This window comes from Symphalangus syndactylus, chromosome 15 (genome assembly GCF_028878055.3).
Source record: "Symphalangus syndactylus isolate Jambi chromosome 15, NHGRI_mSymSyn1-v2.1_pri, whole genome shotgun sequence".
Lineage (NCBI taxonomy): Eukaryota > Metazoa > Chordata > Mammalia > Primates > Hylobatidae > Symphalangus > Symphalangus syndactylus.
In genome coordinates, this window is record NC_072437.2 from 76,160,716 (window position 1) to 76,178,766 (window position 18,051).

The following is an 18,051-nucleotide window of genomic DNA, read 5'->3' on the forward strand; positions in this document are numbered from 1 at the left end:
AGAGTTCCGAATGTCAACTTGCTGTTTCTACAGAAAGAGTGTTTCAGAACTGCTCAATCAAAAGTAAGGTTCAACTCCATTAGTTGAATGCACAGAACAGAAGGAAGTTTCACAGGATGCATCTCTGTAGTTTTTATTTGAAGATATTCTTTTTTCCGCTATAGGCCCCTTAGCGCTCTGAATGTCCACTTGCAGTTTCTACAGAAAGAGTGTTTCAGAACTGCGTAACCAAAAGTAAGGCTCATCTCTGTTAGTTGAATTCACACAACTGAAAGAAGTCTCACAGAATGCTTCTGTGCAGTTTTTATATGAAGATATTTTTTTTTTCCACTATAGGCCCCTTAGCGCTGGTTATGTCCACTTTCCGTTTCTACAGAAAGAGTGTTTCAGAACTGCTCCATCAAAAGTAAGCTTGAACTCTGTTAGTTGAACGCACAGATCAGAAAGAAGTTTCACAAAATGCTTCTCTGTAGTTTTTATTTGAAGATATTACATTTTCCCACTATAGGCCACTTAGCGCTCCGAATGACCACTTGCACTTTCTGCAGGAAGAGTGATTCAGAACTGCTGAATCAAAAGTAAGGTTCAACTCTGTTAATTGAATGCACAGAACAGAAAGAAGTTTCACAGAATTATTCTGTGAAGTTTTTATTTGAAGATATTCGTTTTTCCACTATAGGCCCCTTAGAGCTCCCAATATCCACTTGCAGTTTCTACAGAAAGAGTGTTTCAGAACTGCTCAATCAAAAGTAAAGTTCTGCTCTGTTAGTTGAATGCACAGAAGAGAAAGAAATTTCACAGAATGCTTCTGTGTAGTTTTTATTTGAAGATATTCGTTTCTCCACTGTAGGCACTTTAGCGCTCCGATTGTCCACTTGCAGTTACTACAGAAAGAGTGTTTCAGAGCTGCTCAATCAAAAGTAAGGTTCAACTCTGTTACTTGAATGCACAGATCAGAAAGTAGTTTCACAGAATGCTTCTGTGTAGTTTTCCTTTGAAGATATTCGTTTTTCCACTCTAGGCCCCTTAGCGCTCCGAATGCCACAGCAGTTTCTGCAGAAAGAGTGTTTCAGAACTGGTCAATTAAAAGTAAGTTTCATCTCTGTCAATTGAAAGCACAGATCAGAAAGAAGCTTCCCAGAATGCTTCTGTGTAGTTTTTATTTGAAGATATACCTTTTTCCGTTATTGGCCCCTTGCGCTCGAAATGTCCACTTGCCGTTTCTACAGAAAGAGTGTTTAAGAACTTCTCAATCAAAAGTCGGGTTCAACTCTGTTAGTTGAATGCACACAACAGAAAGAAGGTTCACAGTATGCTTCTGTGTAGTTTTTATTTGAAGATATTCGTTTATCCCCTATAGGCCCCTTAGCGCTCTGAATGACCACTAGCAGTTTCTACAGAAAGAGTGTTTCAGAACTGCTGTATCAAAAGGAAGGTTCTACTCTGTTAGTTCAATGCACAGAACAGAAAGAAGTTCCAAAGATTGCTTCTTTGTAGTTTTTATTTGAAGATAATCCTTTTTCCACTATACACCTTAGCGCTCCGAATTTCCACTTGCAGTTTCTACAGAAAGAGGATTTCAGATCTACTCAATCAGAAGTAAGGTTCAACTATGTTAGTTGAATGCACAGAACAGAAAGAAGTTTCACAGAATGCTTCTGGGTAATTTTTATTTAAAGATATTCCTCTTTCCACTATACGCCCCTTAGCGCTCAGAATGTCCACTTGCAGTTTCCACAGAAAGAGTGTTTCAGAACTGCTCAATCAAAAGTGAGGTTCAACTCTGTGAGTTGAATGCACAGAACAGAAAGAAGTTTCACAGAATGCTTCTGTGTAGTTTTTATTTGAAGATATTCCTTTTTCCAATATTTGCCCCTTAGCGCTCTGAATGTCCACTTGCAGTTTCTACAGAAAGAGGGTTTCAGAACTGCTCAATCAAAAGTAAGATTCAACTCTGTGAGTTGAATGCACAGAACAGAAAGAAGTTTCACAGAATGCTTCTGTATAGTTATTTGATGACATAACTTTTTCCACTATAGGTTGCTTAGCAATCTCAATGTCCACTAGCAGTTTCTACAGAGAGAGTGTTTCAGAACCGCTCAATCAAAAGTCAGGTTCCACACTGTTAGTTGAATGCACAGATCAGAAAGAACTTTCGCAGAATGCTTCTGTGTAGTTTTTATTTGGAGATATTCCTTTTTCCTCCATAGGCCTCTTAGCACTCCGAATGTCCACTTGCACTTTCTACACAAAGGGTGTTTCAAAACTTCTCAATCAAAAGTACGTTTCACCTCTGTTAGTTGATTGCACAGATCATACTGAAGTTTCACAGAATGCTTCTGTGAAGTTTTTATTTGAAGATATTCCTTATTCCAATGTAGGCTACTTAGAGTTCCGAATGTCAACTTGCTGTTTCTACAGAAAGAGTGTTTCAGAACTGCTCAATCAAAAGTAAGGTTCAACTCCATTAGTTGAATGCACAGAACAGAAGGAAGTTTCACAGGATGCATCTCTGTAGTTTTTATTTGAAGATATTCTTTTTTCCGCTATAGGCCCCTTAGCGCTCTGAATGTCCACTTGCAGTTTCTACAGAAAGAGTGTTTCAGAACTGCGTAACCAAAAGTAAGGCTCATCTCTGTTAGTTGAATTCACACAACTGAAAGAAGTCTCACAGAATGCTTCTGTGCAGTTTTTATATGAAGATATTTTTTTTTTCCACTATAGGCCCCTTAGCGCTGGTTATGTCCACTTTCCGTTTCTACAGAAAGAGTGTTTCAGAACTGCTCCATCAAAAGTAAGCTTGAACTCTGTTAGTTGAACGCACAGATCAGAAAGAAGTTTCACAAAATGCTTCTCTGTAGTTTTTATTTGAAGATATTACATTTTCCCACTATAGGCCACTTAGCGCTCCGAATGACCACTTGCACTTTCTGCAGGAAGAGTGATTGAGAACTGCTGAATCAAAAGTAAGGTTCAACTCTGTTAATTGAATGCACAGAACAGAAAGAAGTTTCACAGAATTATTCTGTGAAGTTTTTATTTGAAGATATTCGTTTTTCCACTATAGGCCCCTTAGAGCTCCCTATATCCACTTGCAGTTTCTACAGAAAGAGTGTTTCAGAACTGCTCAATCAAAAGTAAAGTTCTGCTCTGTTAGTTGAATGCACAGAAGAGAAAGAAATTTCACAGAATGCTTCTGTGTAGTTTTTATTTGAAGATATTCGTTTCTCCACTGTAGGCACTTTAGAGCTCCGATTGTCCACTTGCAGTTACTACAGAAAGAGTGTTTCAGAGCTGCTCAATCAAAAGTAAGGTTCAACTCTGTTACTTGAATGCACAGATCAGAAAGTAGTTTCACAGAATGCTTCTGTGTAGTTTTCCTTTGAAGATATTCGTTTTTCCACTCTAGGCCCCTTAGCGCTCCGAATGCCACAGCAGTTTCTGCAGAAAGAGTGTTTCAGAACTGGTCAATTAAAAGTAAGTTTCATCTCTGTCAATTGAAAGCACAGATCAGAAAGAAGCTTCCCAGAATGCTTCTGTGTAGTTTTTATTTGAAGATATACCTTTTTCCGTTATTGGCCCCTTGCGCTCGAAATGTCCACTTGCCGTTTCTACAGAAAGAGTGTTTAAGAACTTCTCAATCAAAAGTCGGGTTCAACTCTGTTAGTTGAATGCACACAACAGAAAGAAGGTTCACAGTATGCCTCTGTGTAGTTTTTATTTGAAGATATTCGTTTATCCCCTATAGGCCCCTTAGCGCTCTGAATGACCACTAGCAGTTTCTACAGAAAGAGTGTTTCAGAACTGCTGTATCAAAAGGAAGGTTCTACTCTGTTAGTTCAATGCACAGAACAGAAAGAAGTTCCAAAGATTGCTTCTTTGTAGTTTTTATTTGAAGATAATCCTTTTTCCACTATACACCTTAGCGCTCCGAATTTCCACTTGCAGTTTCTACAGAAAGAGGATTTCAGATCTACTCAATCAGAAGTAAGGTTCAACTATGTTAGTTGAATGCACAGAACAGAAAGAAGTTTCACAGAATGCTTCTGGGTAATTTTTATTTAAAGATATTCCTCTTTCCACTATACGCCCCTTAGCGCTCAGAATGTCCACTTGCAGTTTCCACAGAAAGAGTGTTTCAGAACTGCTCAATCAAAAGTGAGGTTCAACTCTGTGAGTTGAATGCACAGAACAGAAAGAAGTTTCACAGAATGCTTCTGTGTAGTTTTTATTTGAAGATATTCCTTTTTCCAATATTTGCCCCTTAGCGCTCTGAATGTCCACTTGCAGTTTCTACAGAAAGAGGGTTTCAGAACTGCTCAATCAAAAGTAAGATTCAACTCTGTGAGTTGAATGCACAGAACAGAAAGAAGTTTCACAGAATGCTTCTGTATAGTTATTTGATGACATAACTTTTTCCACTATAGGTTGCTTAGCAATCTCAATGTCCACTAGCAGTTTCTACAGAGAGAGTGTTTCAGAACCGCTCAATCAAAAGTCAGGTTCCACACTGTTAGTTGAATGCACAGATCAGAAAGAACTTTCGCAGAATGCTTCTGTGTAGTTTTTATTTGGAGATATTCCTTTTTCCTCCATAGGCCTCTTAGCACTCCGAATGTCCACTTGCACTTTCTACACAAAGGGTGTTCCAAAACTTCTCAATCAAAAGTACGTTTCACCTCTGTTAGTTGATTGCACAGATCATACTGAAGTTTCACAGAATGCTTCTGTGAAGTTTTTATTTGAAGATATTCCTTATTCCAATGTAGGCTACTTAGAGTTCCGAATGTCAACTTGCTGTTTCTACAGAAAGAGTGTTTCAGAACTGCTCAATCAAAAGTAAGGTTCAACTCCATTAGTTGAATGCACAGAACAGAAGGAAGTTTCACAGGATGCATCTCTGTAGTTTTTATTTGAAGATATTCTTTTTTCCGCTATAGGCCCCTTAGCGCTCTGAATGTCCACTTGCAGTTTCTACAGAAAGAGTGTTTCAGAACTGCGTAACCAAAATTAAGGCTCATCTCTGTTAGTTGAATTCACACAACTGAAAGAAGTCTCACAGAATGCTTCTGTGCAGTTTTTATATGAAGATATTTTTTTTTTCCACTATAGGCCCCTTAGCGCTGGTTATGTCCACTTTCCGTTTCTACAGAAAGAGTGTTTCAGAACTGCTCCATCAAAAGTAAGCTTGAACTCTGTTAGTTGAACGCACAGATCAGAAAGAAGTTTCACAAAATGCTTCTCTGTAGTTTTTATTTGAAGATATTACATTTTCCCACTATAGGCCACTTAGCGCTCCGAATGACCACTTGCACTTTCTGCAGGAAGAGTGATTGAGAACTGCTGAATCAAAAGTAAGGTTCAACTCTGTTAATTGAATGCACAGAACAGAAAGAAGTTTCACAGAATTATTCTGTGAAGTTTTTATTTGAAGATATTCGTTTTTCCACTATAGGCCCCTTAGAGCTCCCTATATCCACTTGCAGTTTCTACAGAAAGAGTGTTTCAGAACTGCTCAATCAAAAGTAAAGTTCTGCTCTGTTAGTTGAATGCACAGAAGAGAAAGAAATTTCACAGAATGCTTCTGTGTAGTTTTTATTTGAAGATATTCGTTTCTCCACTGTAGGCACTTTAGAGCTCCGATTGTCCACTTGCAGTTACTACAGAAAGAGTGTTTCAGAGCTGCTCAATCAAAAGTAAGGTTCAACTCTGTTACTTGAATGCACAGATCAGAAAGTAGTTTCACAGAATGCTTCTGTGTAGTTTTCCTTTGAAGATATTCGTTTTTCCACTCTAGGCCCCTTAGCGCTCCGAATGCCACAGCAGTTTCTGCAGAAAGAGTGTTTCAGAACTGGTCAATTAAAAGTAAGTTTCATCTCTGTCAATTGAAAGCACAGATCAGAAAGAAGCTTCCCAGAATGCTTCTGTGTAGTTTTTATTTGAAGATATACCTTTTTCCGTTATTGGCACCTTGCGCTCGAAATGTCCACTTGCCGTTTCTACAGAAAGAGTGTTTAAGAACTTCTCAATCAAAAGTCGGGTTCAACTCTGTTAGTTGAATGCACACAACAGAAAGAAGGTTCACAGTATGCCTCTGTGTAGTTTTTATTTGAAGATATTCGTTTATCCCCTATAGGCCCCTTAGCGCTCTGAATGACCACTAGCAGTTTCTACAGAAAGAGTGTTTCAGAACTGCTGTATCAAAAGGAAGGTTCTACTCTGTTAGTTCAATGCACAGAACAGAAAGAAGTTCCAAAGATTGCTTCTTTGTAGTTTTTATTTGAAGATAATCCTTTTTCCACTATACACCTTAGCGCTCCGAATTTCCACTTGCAGTTTCTACAGAAAGAGGATTTCAGATCTACTCAATCAGAAGTAAGGTTCAACTATGTTAGTTGAATGCACAGAACAGAAAGAAGTTTCACAGAATGCTTCTGGGTAATTTTTATTTAAAGATATTCCTCTTTCCACTATACGCCCCTTAGCGCTCAGAATGTCCACTTGCAGTTTCCACAGAAAGAGTGTTTCAGAACTGCTCAATCAAAAGTGAGGTTCAACTCTGTGAGTTGAATGCACAGAACAGAAAGAAGTTTCACAGAATGCTTCTGTGTAGTTTTTATTTGAAGATATTCCTTTTTCCAATATTTGCCCCTTAGCGCTCTGAATGTCCACTTGCAGTTTCTACAGAAAGAGGGTTTCAGAACTGCTCAATCAAAAGTAAGATTCAACTCTGTGAGTTGAATGCACAGAACAGAAAGAAGTTTCACAGAATGCTTCTGTATAGTTATTTGATGACATAACTTTTTCCACTATAGGTTGCTTAGCAATCTCAATGTCCACTAGCAGTTTCTACAGAGAGAGTGTTTCAGAACCGCTCAATCAAAAGTCAGGTTCCACACTGTTAGTTGAATGCACAGATCAGAAAGAACTTTCGCAGAATGCTTCTGTGTAGTTTTTATTTGGAGATATTCCTTTTTCCTCCATAGGCCTCTTAGCACTCCGAATGTCCACTTGCACTTTCTACACAAAGGGTGTTTCAAAACTTCTCAATCAAAAGTACGTTTCACCTCTGTTAGTTGATTGCACAGATCATACTGAAGTTTCACAGAATGCTTCTGTGAAGTTTTTATTTGAAGATATTCCTTATTCCAATGTAGGCTACTTAGAGTTCCGAATGTCAACTTGCTGTTTCTACAGAAAGAGTGTTTCAGAACTGCTCAATCAAAAGTAAGGTTCAACTCCATTAGTTGAATGCACAGAACAGAAGGAAGTTTCACAGGATGCATCTCTGTAGTTTTTATTTGAAGATATTCTTTTTTCCGCTATAGGCCCCTTAGCGCTCTGAATGTCCACTTGCAGTTTCTACAGAAAGAGTGTTTCAGAACTGCGTAACCAAAAGTAAGGCTCATCTCTGTTAGTTGAATTCACACAACTGAAAGAAGTCTCACAGAATGCTTCTGTGCAGTTTTTATATGAAGATATTTTTTTTTTCCACTATAGGCCCCTTAGCGCTGGTTATGTCCACTTTCCGTTTCTACAGAAAGAGTGTTTCAGAACTGCTCCATCAAAAGTAAGCTTGAACTCTGTTAGTTGAACGCACAGATCAGAAAGAAGTTTCACAAAATGCTTCTCTGTAGTTTTTATTTGAAGATATTACATTTTCCCACTACAGGCCACTTAGCGCTCCGAATGACCACTTGCACTTTCTGCAGGAAGAGTGATTGAGAACTGCTGAATCAAAAGTAAGGTTCAACTCTGTTAATTGAATGCACAGAACAGAAAGAAGTTTCACAGAATTATTCTGTGAAGTTTTTACTTGAAGATATTCGTTTTTCCACTATAGGCCCCTTAGAGCTCCCAATATCCACTTGCAGTTTCTACAGAAAGAGTGTTTCAGAACTGCTCAATCAAAAGTAAAGTTCTGCTCTGTTAGTTGAATGCACAGAAGAGAAAGAAATTTCACAGAATGCTTCTGTGTAGTTTTTATTTGAAGATATTCGTTTCTCCACTGTAGGCACTTTAGCGCTCCGATTGTCCACTTGCAGTTACTACAGAAAGAGTGTTTCAGAGCTGCTCAATCAAAAGTAAGGTTCAACTCTGTTACTTGAATGCACAGATCAGAAAGTAGTTTCACAGAATGCTTCTGTGTAGTTTTCCTTTGAAGATATTCGTTTTTCCACTCTAGGCCCCTTAGCGCTCCGAATGCCACAGCAGTTTCTGCAGAAAGAGTGTTTCAGAACTGGTCAATTAAAAGTAAGTTTCATCTCTGTCAATTGAAAGCACAGATCAGAAAGAAGCTTCCCAGAATGCTTCTGTGTAGTTTTTATTTGAAGATATACCTTTTTCCGTTATTGGCCCCTTGCGCTCGAAATGTCCACTTGCCGTTTCTACAGAAAGAGTGTTTAAGAACTTCTCAATCAAAAGTCGGGTTCAACTCTGTTAGTTGAATGCACACAACAGAAAGAAGGTTCACAGTATGCTTCTGTGTAGTTTTTATTTGAAGATATTCGTTTATCCCCTATAGGCCCCTTAGCGCTCTGAATGACCACTAGCAGTTTCTACAGAAAGAGTGTTTCAGAACTGCTGTATCAAAAGGAAGGTTCTACTCTGTTAGTTCAATGCACAGAACAGAAAGAAGTTCCAAAGATTGCTTCTTTGTAGTTTTTATTTGAAGATAATCCTTTTTCCACTATACACCTTAGCGCTCCGAATTTCCACTTGCAGTTTCTACAGAAAGAGGATTTCAGATCTACTCAATCAGAAGTAAGGTTCAACTATGTTAGTTGAATGCACAGAACAGAAAGAAGTTTCACAGAATGCTTCTGGGTAATTTTTATTTAAAGATATTCCTCTTTCCACTATACGCCCCTTAGCGCTCAGAATGTCCACTTGCAGTTTCCACAGAAAGAGTGTTTCAGAACTGCTCAATCAAAAGTGAGGTTCAACTCTGTGAGTTGAATGCACAGAACAGAAAGAAGTTTCACAGAATGCTTCTGTGTAGTTTTTATTTGAAGATATTCCTTTTTCCAATATTTGCCCCTTAGCGCTCTGAATGTCCACTTGCAGTTTCTACAGAAAGAGGGTTTCAGAACTGCTCAATCAAAAGTAAGATTCAACTCTGTGAGTTGAATGCACAGAACAGAAAGAAGTTTCACAGAATGCTTCTGTATAGTTATTTGATGACATAACTTTTTCCACTATAGGTTGCTTAGCAATCTCAATGTCCACTAGCAGTTTCTACAGAGAGAGTGTTTCAGAACCGCTCAATCAAAAGTCAGGTTCCACACTGTTAGTTGAATGCACAGATCAGAAAGAACTTTCGCAGAATGCTTCTGTGTAGTTTTTATTTGGAGATATTCCTTTTTCCTCCATAGGCCTCTTAGCACTCCGAATGTCCACTTGCACTTTCTACACAAAGGGTGTTTCAAAACTTCTCAATCAAAAGTACGTTTCACCTCTGTTAGTTGATTGCACAGATCATACTGAAGTTTCACAGAATGCTTCTGTGAAGTTTTTATTTGAAGATATTCCTTATTCCAATGTAGGCTACTTAGAGTTCCGAATGTCAACTTGCTGTTTCTACAGAAAGAGTGTTTCAGAACTGCTCAATCAAAAGTAAGGTTCAACTCCATTAGTTGAATGCACAGAACAGAAGGAAGTTTCACAGGATGCATCTCTGTAGTTTTTATTTGAAGATATTCTTTTTTCCGCTATAGGCCCCTTAGCGCTCTGAATGTCCACTTGCAGTTTCTACAGAAAGAGTGTTTCAGAACTGCGTAACCAAAAGTAAGGCTCATCTCTGTTAGTTGAATTCACACAACTGAAAGAAGTCTCACAGAATGCTTCTGTGCAGTTTTTATATGAAGATATTTTTTTTTTCCACTATAGGCCCCTTAGCGCTGGTTATGTCCACTTTCCGTTTCTACAGAAAGAGTGTTTCAGAACTGCTCCATCAAAAGTAAGCTTGAACTCTGTTAGTTGAACGCACAGATCAGAAAGAAGTTTCACAAAATGCTTCTCTGTAGTTTTTATTTGAAGATATTACATTTTCCCACTATAGGCCACTTAGCGCTCCGAATGACCACTTGCACTTTCTGCAGGAAGAGTGATTCAGAACTGCTGAATCAAAAGTAAGGTTCAACTCTGTTAATTGAATGCACAGAACAGAAAGAAGTTTCACAGAATTATTCTGTGAAGTTTTTATTTGAAGATATTCGTTTTTCCACTATAGGCCCCTTAGAGCTCCCAATATCCACTTGCAGTTTCTACAGAAAGAGTGTTTCAGAACTGCTCAATCAAAAGTAAAGTTCTGCTCTGTTAGTTGAATGCACAGAAGAGAAAGAAATTTCACAGAATGCTTCTGTGTAGTTTTTATTTGAAGATATTCGTTTCTCCACTGTAGGCACTTTAGCGCTCCGATTGTCCACTTGCAGTTACTACAGAAAGAGTGTTTCAGAGCTGCTCAATCAAAAGTAAGGTTCAACTCTGTTACTTGAATGCACAGATCAGAAAGTAGTTTCACAGAATGCTTCTGTGTAGTTTTCCTTTGAAGATATTCGTTTTTCCACTCTAGGCCCCTTAGCGCTCCGAATGCCACAGCAGTTTCTGCAGAAAGAGTGTTTCAGAACTGGTCAATTAAAAGTAAGTTTCATCTCTGTCAATTGAAAGCACAGATCAGAAAGAAGCTTCCCAGAATGCTTCTGTGTAGTTTCTATTTGAAGATATACCTTTTTCCGTTATTGGCCCCTTGCGCTCGAAATGTCCACTTGCCGTTTCTACAGAAAGAGTGTTTAAGAACTTCTCAATCAAAAGTCGGGTTCAACTCTGTTAGTTGAATGCACACAACAGAAAGAAGGTTCACAGTATGCTTCTGTGTAGTTTTTATTTGAAGATATTCGTTTATCCCCTATAGGCCCCTTAGCGCTCTGAATGACCACTAGCAGTTTCTACAGAAAGAGTGTTTCAGAACTGCTGTATCAAAAGGAAGGTTCTACTCTGTTAGTTCAATGCACAGAACAGAAAGAAGTTCCAAAGATTGCTTCTTTGTAGTTTTTATTTGAAGATAATCCTTTTTCCACTATACACCTTAGCGCTCCGAATTTCCACTTGCAGTTTCTACAGAAAGAGGATTTCAGATCTACTCAATCAGAAGTAAGGTTCAACTCTGTGAGTTGAATGCACAGAACAGAAAGAAGTTTCACAGAATGCTTCAGTGTAGTTTTTATTTGAAGATATTCCTTTTTCCAATATTTGCCCCTTAGCGCTCTGAATGTCCACTTGCAGTTTCTACAGAAAGAGGGTTTCAGAACTGCTCAATCAAAAGTAAGATTCAACTCTGTGAGTTGAATGCACAGAACAGAAAGAAGTTTCACAGAATGCTTCTGTATAGTTATTTGATGACATAACTTTTTCCACTATAGGTTGCTTAGCAATCTCAATGTCCACTAGCAGTTTCTACAGAGAGAGTGTTTCAGAACCGCTCAATCAAAAGTCAGGTTCCACACTGTTAGTTGAATGCACAGATCAGAAAGAACTTTCGCAGAATGCTTCTGTGTAGTTTTTATTTGGAGATATTCCTTTTTCCTCCATAGGCCTCTTAGCACTCCGAATGTCCACTTGCACTTTCTACACAAAGGGTGTTTCAAAACTTCTCAATCAAAAGTACGTTTCACCTCTGTTAGTTGATTGCACAGATCATACTGAAGTTTCACAGAATGCTTCTGTGAAGTTTTTATTTGAAGATATTCCTTATTCCAATGTAGGCTACTTAGAGTTCCGAATGTCAACTTGCTGTTTCTACAGAAAGAGTGTTTCAGAACTGCTCAATCAAAAGTAAGGTTCAACTCCATTAGTTGAATGCACAGAACAGAAGGAAGTTTCACAGGATGCATCTCTGTAGTTTTTATTTGAAGATATTCTTTTTTCCGCTATAGGCCCCTTAGCGCTCTGAATGTCCACTTGCAGTTTCTACAGAAAGAGTGTTTCAGAACTGCGTAACCAAAAGTAAGGCTCATCTCTGTTAGTTGAATTCACACAACTGAAAGAAGTCTCACAGAATGCTTCTGTGCAGTTTTTATATGAAGATATTTTTTTTTTCCACTATAGGCCCCTTAGCGCTGGTTATGTCCACTTTCCGTTTCTACAGAAAGAGTGTTTCAGAACTGCTCCATCAAAAGTAAGCTTGAACTCTGTTAGTTGAACGCACAGATCAGAAAGAAGTTTCACAAAATGCTTCTCTGTAGTTTTTATTTGAAGATATTACATTTTCCCACTATAGGCCACTTAGCGCTCCGAATGACCACTTGCACTTTCTGCAGGAAGAGTGATTCAGAACTGCTGAATCAAAAGTAAGGTTCAACTCTGTTAATTGAATGCACAGAACAGAAAGAAGTTTCACAGAATTATTCTGTGAAGTTTTTATTTGAAGATATTCGTTTTTCCACTATAGGCCCCTTAGAGCTCCCAATATCCACTTGCAGTTTCTACAGAAAGAGTGTTTCAGAACTGCTCAATCAAAAGTAAAGTTCTGCTCTGTTAGTTGAATGCACAGAAGAGAAAGAAATTTCACAGAATGCTTCTGTGTAGTTTTTATTTGAAGATATTCGTTTCTCCACTGTAGGCACTTTAGCGCTCCGATTGTCCACTTGCAGTTACTACAGAAAGAGTGTTTCAGAGCTGCTCAATCAAAAGTAAGGTTCAACTCTGTTACTTGAATGCACAGATCAGAAAGTAGTTTCACAGAATGCTTCTGTGTAGTTTTCCTTTGAAGATATTCGTTTTTCCACTCTAGGCCCCTTAGCGCTCCGAATGCCACAGCAGTTTCTGCAGAAAGAGTGTTTCAGAACTGGTCAATTAAAAGTAAGTTTCATCTCTGTCAATTGAAAGCACAGATCAGAAAGAAGCTTCCCAGAATGCTTCTGTGTACTTTTTATTTGAAGATATACCTTTTTCCGTTATTGGCCCCTTGCGCTCGAAATGTCCACTTGCCGTTTCTACAGAAAGAGTGTTTAAGAACTTCTCAATCAAAAGTCGGGTTCAACTCTGTTAGTTGAATGCACACAACAGAAAGAAGGTTCACAGTATGCTTCTGTGTAGTTTTTATTTGAAGATATTCGTTTATCCCCTATAGGCCCCTTAGCGCTCTGAATGACCACTAGCAGTTTCTACAGAAAGAGTGTTTCAGAACTGCTGTATCAAAAGGAAGGTTCTACTCTGTTAGTTCAATGCACAGAACAGAAAGAAGTTCCAAAGATTGCTTCTTTGTAGTTTTTATTTGAAGATAATCCTTTTTCCACTATACACCTTAGCGCTCCGAATTTCCACTTGCAGTTTCTACAGAAAGAGGATTTCAGATCTACTCAATCAGAAGTAAGGTTCAACTATGTTAGTTGAATGCACAGAACAGAAAGAAGTTTCACAGAATGCTTCTGGGTAATTTTTATTTAAAGATATTCCTCTTTCCACTATACGCCCCTTAGCGCTCAGAATGTCCACTTGCAGTTTCCACAGAAACAGTGTTTCAGAACTGCTCAATCAAAAGTGAGGTTCAACTCTGTGAGTTGAATGCACAGAACAGAAAGAAGTTTCACAGAATGCTTCTGTGTAGTTTTTATTTGAAGATATTCCTTTTTCCAATATTTGCCCCTTAGCGCTCTGAATGTCCACTTGCAGTTTCTACAGAAAGAGGGTTTCAGAACTGCTCAATCAAAAGTAAGATTCAACTCTGTGAGTTGAATGCACAGAACAGAAAGAAGTTTCACAGAATGCTTCTGTATAGTTATTTGATGACATAACTTTTTCCACTATAGGTTGCTTAGCAATCTCAATGTCCACTAGCAGTTTCTACAGAGAGAGTGTTTCAGAACCGCTCAATCAAAAGTCAGGTTCCACACTGTTAGTTGAATGCACAGATCAGAAAGAACTTTCGCAGAATGCTTCTGTGTAGTTTTTATTTGGAGATATTCCTTTTTCCTCCATAGGCCTCTTAGCACTCCGAATGTCCACTTGCACTTTCTACACAAAGGGTGTTTCAAAACTTCTCAATCAAAAGTACGTTTCACCTCTGTTAGTTGATTGCACAGATCATACTGAAGTTTCACAGAATGCTTCTGTGAAGTTTTTATTTGAAGATATTCCTTATTCCAATGTAGGCTACTTAGAGTTCCGAATGTCAACTTGCTGTTTCTACAGAAAGAGTGTTTCAGAACTGCTCAATCAAAAGTAAGGTTCAACTCCATTAGTTGAATGCACAGAACAGAAGGAAGTTTCACAGGATGCATCTCTGTAGTTTTTATTTGAAGATATTCTTTTTTCCGCTATAGGCCCCTTAGCGCTCTGAATGTCCACTTGCAGTTTCTACAGAAAGAGTGTTTCAGAACTGCGTAACCAAAAGTAAGGCTCATCTCTGTTAGTTGAATTCACACAACTGAAAGAAGTCTCACAGAATGCTTCTGTGCAGTTTTTATATGAAGATATTTTTTTTTTCCACTATAGGCCCCTTAGCGCTGGTTATGTCCACTTTCCGTTTCTACAGAAAGAGTGTTTCAGAACTGCTCCATCAAAAGTAAGCTTGAACTCTGTTAGTTGAACGCACAGATCAGAAAGAAGTTTCACAAAATGCTTCTCTGTAGTTTTTATTTGAAGATATTACATTTTCCCACTATAGGCCACTTAGCGCTCCGAATGACCACTTGCACTTTCTGCAGGAAGAGTGATTCAGAACTGCTGAATCAAAAGTAAGGTTCAACTCTGTTAATTGAATGCACAGAACAGAAAGAAGTTTCACAGAATTATTCTGTGAAGTTTTTATTTGAAGATATTCGTTTTTCCACTATAGGCCCCTTAGAGCTCCCAATATCCACTTGCAGTTTCTACAGAAAGAGTGTTTCAGAACTGCTCAATCAAAAGTAAAGTTCTGCTCTGTTAGTTGAATGCACAGAAGAGAAAGAAATTTCACAGAATGCTTCTGTGTAGTTTTTATTTGAAGATATTCGTTTCTCCACTGTAGGCACTTTAGCGCTCCGATTGTCCACTTGCAGTTACTACAGAAAGAGTGTTTCAGAGCTGCTCAATCAAAAGTAAGGTTCAACTCTGTTACTTGAATACACAGATCAGAAAGTAGTTTCACAGAATGCTTCTGTGTAGTTTTCCTTTGAAGATATTCGTTTTTCCACTCTAGGCCCCTTAGCGCTCCGAATGCCACAGCAGTTTCTGCAGAAAGAGTGTTTCAGAACTGGTCAATTAAAAGTAAGTTTCATCTCTGTCAATTGAAAGCACAGATCAGAAAGAAGCTTCCCAGAATGCTTCTGTGTAGTTTTTATTTGAAGATATACCTTTTTCCGTTATTGGCCCCTTGCGCTCGAAATGTCCACTTGCCGTTTCTACAGAAAGAGTGTTTAAGAACTTCTCAATCAAAAGTCGGGTTCAACTCTGTTAGTTGAATGCACACAACAGAAAGAAGGTTCACAGTATGCTTCTGTGTAGTTTTTATTTGAAGATATTCGTTTATCCCCTATAGGCCCCTTAGCGCTCTGAATGACCACTAGCAGTTTCTACAGAAAGAGTGTTTCAGAACTGCTGTATCAAAAGGAAGGTTCTACTCTGTTAGTTCAATGCACAGAACAGAAAGAAGTTCCAAAGATTGCTTCTTTGTAGTTTTTATTTGAAGATAATCCTTTTTCCACTATACACCTTAGCGCTCCGAATTTCCACTTGCAGTTTCTACAGAAAGAGGATTTCAGATCTACTCAATCAGAAGTAAGGTTCAACTATGTTAGTTGAATGCACAGAACAGAAAGAAGTTTCACAGAATGCTTCTGGGTAATTTTTATTTAAAGATATTCCTCTTTCCACTATACGCCCCTTAGCGCTCAGAATGTCCACTTGCAGTTTCCACAGAAAGAGTGTTTCAGAACTGCTCAATCAAAAGTGAGGTTCAACTCTGTGAGTTGAATGCACAGAACAGAAAGAAGTTTCACAGAATGCTTCTGTGTAGTTTTTATTTGAAGATATTCCTTTTTCCAATATTTGCCCCTTAGCGCTCTGAATGTCCACTTGCAGTTTCTACAGAAAGAGGGTTTCAGAACTGCTCAATCAAAAGTAAGATTCAACTCTGTGAGTTGAATGCACAGAACAGAAAGAAGTTTCACAGAATGCTTCTGTATAGTTATTTGATGACATAACTTTTTCCACTATAGGTTGCTTAGCAATCTCAATGTCCACTAGCAGTTTCTACAGAGAGAGTGTTTCAGAACCGCTCAATCAAAAGTCAGGTTCCACACTGTTAGTTGAATGCACAGATCAGAAAGAACTTTCGCAGAATGCTTCTGTGTAGTTTTTATTTGGAGATATTCCTTTTTCCTCCATAGGCCTCTTAGCACTCCGAATGTCCACTTGCACTTTCTACACAAAGGGTGTTTCAAAACTTCTCAATCAAAAGTACGTTTCACCTCTGTTAGTTGATTGCACAGATCATACTGAAGTTTCACAGAATGCTTCTGTGAAGTTTTTATTTGAAGATATTCCTTATTCCAATGTAGGCTACTTAGAGTTCCGAATGTCAACTTGCTGTTTCTACAGAAAGAGTGTTTCAGAACTGCTCAATCAAAAGTAAGGTTCAACTCCATTAGTTGAATGCACAGAACAGAAGGAAGTTTCACAGGATGCATCTCTGTAGTTTTTATTTGAAGATATTCTTTTTTCCGCTATAGGCCCCTTAGCGCTCTGAATGTCCACTTGCAGTTTCTACAGAAAGAGTGTTTCAGAACTGCGTAACCAAAAGTAAGGCTCATCTCTGTTAGTTGAATTCACACAACTGAAAGAAGTCTCACAGAATGCTTCTGTGCAGTTTTTATATGAAGATATTTTTTTTTTCCACTATAGGCCCCTTAGCGCTGGTTATGTCCACTTTCCGTTTCTACAGAAAGAGTGTTTCAGAACTGCTCCATCAAAAGTAAGCTTGAACTCTGTTAGTTGAACGCACAGATCAGAAAGAAGTTTCACAAAATGCTTCTCTGTAGGTTTTATTTGAAGATATTACATTTTCCCACTATAGGCCACTTAGCGCTCCGAATGACCACTTGCACTTTCTGCGGGAAGAGTGATTGAGAACTGCTGAATCAAAAGTAAGGTTCAACTCTGTTAATTGAATGCACAGAACAGAAAGAAGTTTCACAGAATTATTCTGTGAAGTTTTTATTTGAAGATATTCGTTTTTCCACTATAGGCCCCTTAGAGCTCCCAATATCCACTTGCAGTTTCTACAGAAAGAGTGTTTCAGAACTGCTCAATCAAAAGTAAAGTTCTGCTCTGTTAGTTGAATGCACAGAAGAGAAAGAAATTTCACAGAATGCTTCTGTGTAGTTTTTATTTGAAGATATTCGTTTCTCCACTGTAGGCACTTTAGCGCTCCGATTGTCCACTTGCAGTTACTACAGAAAGAGTGTTTCAGAGCTGCTCAATCAAAAGTAAGGTTCAACTCTGTTACTTGAATGCACAGATCAGAAAGTAGTTTCACAGAATGCTTCTGTGTAGTTTTCCTTTGAAGATATTCGTTTTTCCACTCTAGGCCCCTTAGCGCTCCGAATGCCACAGCAGTTTCTGCAGAAAGAGTGTTTCAGAACTGGTCAATTAAAAGTAAGTTTCATCTCTGTCAATTGAAAGCACAGATCAGAAAGAAGCTTCATAGAATGCTTCTGTGTAGTTTTTATTTGAAGATATACCTTTTTCCGTTATTGGCCCCTTGCGCTCGAAATGTCCACTTGCCGTTTCTACAGAAAGAGTGTTTAAGAACTTCCCAATCAAACGTCGGGTTCAACTCTGTTAGTTGAATGCACACAACAGAAAGAAGGTTCACAGTATGCCTCTGTGTAATTTTTATTTGAAGATATTCGTTTATCCCCTATAGGCCCCTTAGCGCTCTGAATGACCACTAGCAGTTTCTACAGAAAGAGTGTTTCAGAACTGCTGTATCAAAAGGAAGGTTCTACTCTGTTAGTTCAATGCACAGAACAGAAAGAAGTTCCAAAGATTGCTTCTTTGTAGTTTTTATTT